Here is a 3,000-nt window from a genome sequence, read left to right as displayed (position 1 = left end):
CCTCTCTGTCTCTTCCTCCTCTCTCCATTTCTCTCTGTCCTATCCAACAACGACAACAATAAAAAATAACAAGAGCAACAATAAGGGAATAAATAAAAGAAATATATATATGTATATATATATATATAAAGAAAGGTAGATAGATTCCTTTTTAGTCATGGTTTTGTCTAACAATATAGAGATAGTTCTTTTTCTTTCTTTTTTTTAAAGGTAATTCTTTTTATTTACTTATTTTTATTTATTATAGGATAGAGACAGAGATAAATTAAGGGTGGGGAAGATAGGGAAAGAGACAGAGAAACACCTGCAGCCCTGCTTTACCACTTGTGAAGCTTTGCCCCTGTAGGTGGGGAACTGGGGCTTGAACCTGAGTCCTTGTGCACTATAATATGAGCGCTCAAACAGGTGCGTCACCTCCTGGCCCTGAGATAGTTCTTTTTCTATCAGTGTAGTTTCTATGAATTCTCTGATTATTCTGTGACAAAACAATTCACTGGAAATGTTAGTCCCATAATCTCATTTTAAGAAGATCAATGCCAAGCCTTACTCTGTGCATAGCTGACAAAGAGGAAATCTTTTTGGATTGATCTGTTGTTTTCTTGAGTGAAACTTGTTGATAGATAACAGGCCTGTAGGCCTTGGTATATGCCAGTAAAACTGTTTATCACAGTGATAAGGATTATTCTGTACACAGTAGACTAACAGGAAATCTTTTTCGATTGGTTGACTGTTTACTTCAGTGAAACAGATGAGAAGCCTTCAGGCCTTGGTACTTGTCAATAAAATGGTTTCCTAGTCTTGTCCACTGTGCAGTCAGGGATACAGCTACTCTTCAATTATTCAATCATTTTGCTGAAAACTTGGAAAGTCTATTTGTTATAGAACATAATAAAAATGTAAAGCAACTGCCATTAATAAATAACAGAAGTTATGTGTCTGTTTTCCAGCAGCTAATAGAGTTTAAGTGAGTATTCATGTTGTTCAAGATTAGGTAAATCACTGTAGACAAGGAAAATTACCCTATAGCTTGTGTGATCAGATCAAAACAACAGTCATTTTCTCCACCAATGATTCCTATCAAATGGATTCTATGCTAACAGTTTTCAATAATGAGTTCAGTTTAATAAATTATGTACTCTTCATAACTTTTTAGTATACATTGTTTCAAGACTGGCCTGTCCCCAGAAGGGAATTTATCATACGGCCACTGCACATCAGAAATTAAAGGAGAATGAATGAAATTGAAGTGCTGAAGCAGAACTAGTGGTAATGGGACTGGTCTTGCTTCACTTTCTCTGTCACCTGCCAGACATGAGAAATTTCCCACAAGTGGCTCAGTGTTATCTTTTTTCTCAAGTTTTTGTTTTTCTTTTTAAATTTTGTTTTTCTTATATAAATATTAGCTATTGACTACTGACAACGGCGGTGTAGTGTTTGTCATTAATCTGTGTAATGCTCTGTTGAACCAAAATCTTTATTCCTAAAACATAATATGCAAAATGAGTCCATTGATAAGACACACACACACACACACACACACCTTTACTTAAAATGTGTGAGAAACCAAAAGGAATGTCCTCAAAATTTGTTTTTATGGTTAATCTTGGTAGTATAGAATAAAATATTAAAGGTGATATAATCTGGTAGTACTAGTAGAGATATTTTAGGGTTTGGCAAACTATACAGAGAAAGTAGATTTTATTGTCTAGGAGTCAGTTGATAAAAATTTAGCATTTATTTTTGTAATGTAAACTAGATATATAAAATCACAATTTTCACTATCGAATTTGTAAAAGACTGCATGCAGTTGGACAGATTGATTTTAATTAGAAATAAGCTTTAGTTAAATTCTATATACAATTCTCATTTACTTTGCATGAGAATATACTGTGTAGAGAGAATAAACTCAATTTTATTAGAGTGGGGAGAGTGGTTCTTTCTGGACCATGTATGAGTTGCAATTTTATCTTTCCAAATGTGGCATTGCTAAGGCAAAACATTTGTGGAGCAGGTAGTATAACAGGTACATTTTGCCAGTGTCAATTAAAAAAAAATTACTGTATCAGACGTGACGGGAAGGGACCCTGACTAGCACGTGGCTGCGGCAGGCAGCGGCGGGCAGCAGAGACGTACAGCCGCTGGGGGAATGCACGCCCCGGCTGTGGGCCATGACTGTCACCCAGAAGAAAAGATGTTTGGTTTTCAGAAGCCAAAGATGTACCGAAGTATAGAGGGCTGCCGTATTTGCGGAGCTAAGTCCTCCAGTTCTCAATTTACTGACAGTAAACAATATGAAAAAGACTTCCAGAGCTGTTTTGGGTTGCATGAGACTCGGTCAGGAGACATTTATAATGCCTGCGTCTTTCTTGTGAAAAGATGGAAGAAATTGCCAGCAGGACCCCCACCCCCACAAAAAAAAAACTGGAATCATATTCTGATCAATACTCACAGTACAACCTCAAGTGCCTCTCCTGCTCAGTCTCCTTGTTCCAGTAACTAGTCAGATGACAGCTCAGATACAGAGCTGGCTTCTGGCTCTAAAAGAATATCAGTATTTTCATTTTCAGTTCACATACTGGAAAAGACAGAAAATCTGTTATGGGATTATCGATAAAGGCCATTTGGGGGAAGTCCTCATTGATATACATCTATTTAAGCCTTGCTGCAACAATAAGAAGGCCTTGACCAAGAATCCAGAGGTGCCAGGCCAGAGCCCCAGCCCATCCCCACTCAGGAGTGGTGACTGAGGTTTTGCAGAAGAGAAATCAGAAAACAAGTAAATGACTCTCCTATTTTTAACTTGGATACCTGCTATTTTGCCAAAAGACAATACCTAGAATAGTTATGAATGGGTTATTTTTCCTCCAATTCCACAAACTTTGAAGCCGGTATCTAGCTTACTAAAAGGAGAGGTGTACATCACATTTAAGATGCGGAGTATTTTATAGGAAAGCTGAATGCTGCTGTAAAGTGCTCTTTAAGTCTTTTTAAATCCCCATT

The 3,000-nt window shown here is 37.1% G+C and overlaps 1 pseudogene; it reads left to right on the top strand.

Annotated features, from left to right (window-relative positions):
• Positions 1–2,185: 2,185 nt before the first annotated feature.
• On the top strand, positions 2,186–2,743 carry LOC132541194 (SIN3-HDAC complex-associated factor-like; annotated as a pseudogene).
• The last annotated feature ends 257 nt before the right edge of the window (positions 2,744–3,000 follow it).

The sequence above is a fragment of the Erinaceus europaeus genome, chromosome 11, assembly GCF_950295315.1.
Source record: "Erinaceus europaeus chromosome 11, mEriEur2.1, whole genome shotgun sequence".
NCBI classification, from domain to species: domain Eukaryota; kingdom Metazoa; phylum Chordata; class Mammalia; order Eulipotyphla; family Erinaceidae; genus Erinaceus; species Erinaceus europaeus.
This window is presented reverse-complemented; position numbering and strand designations above follow the sequence as displayed.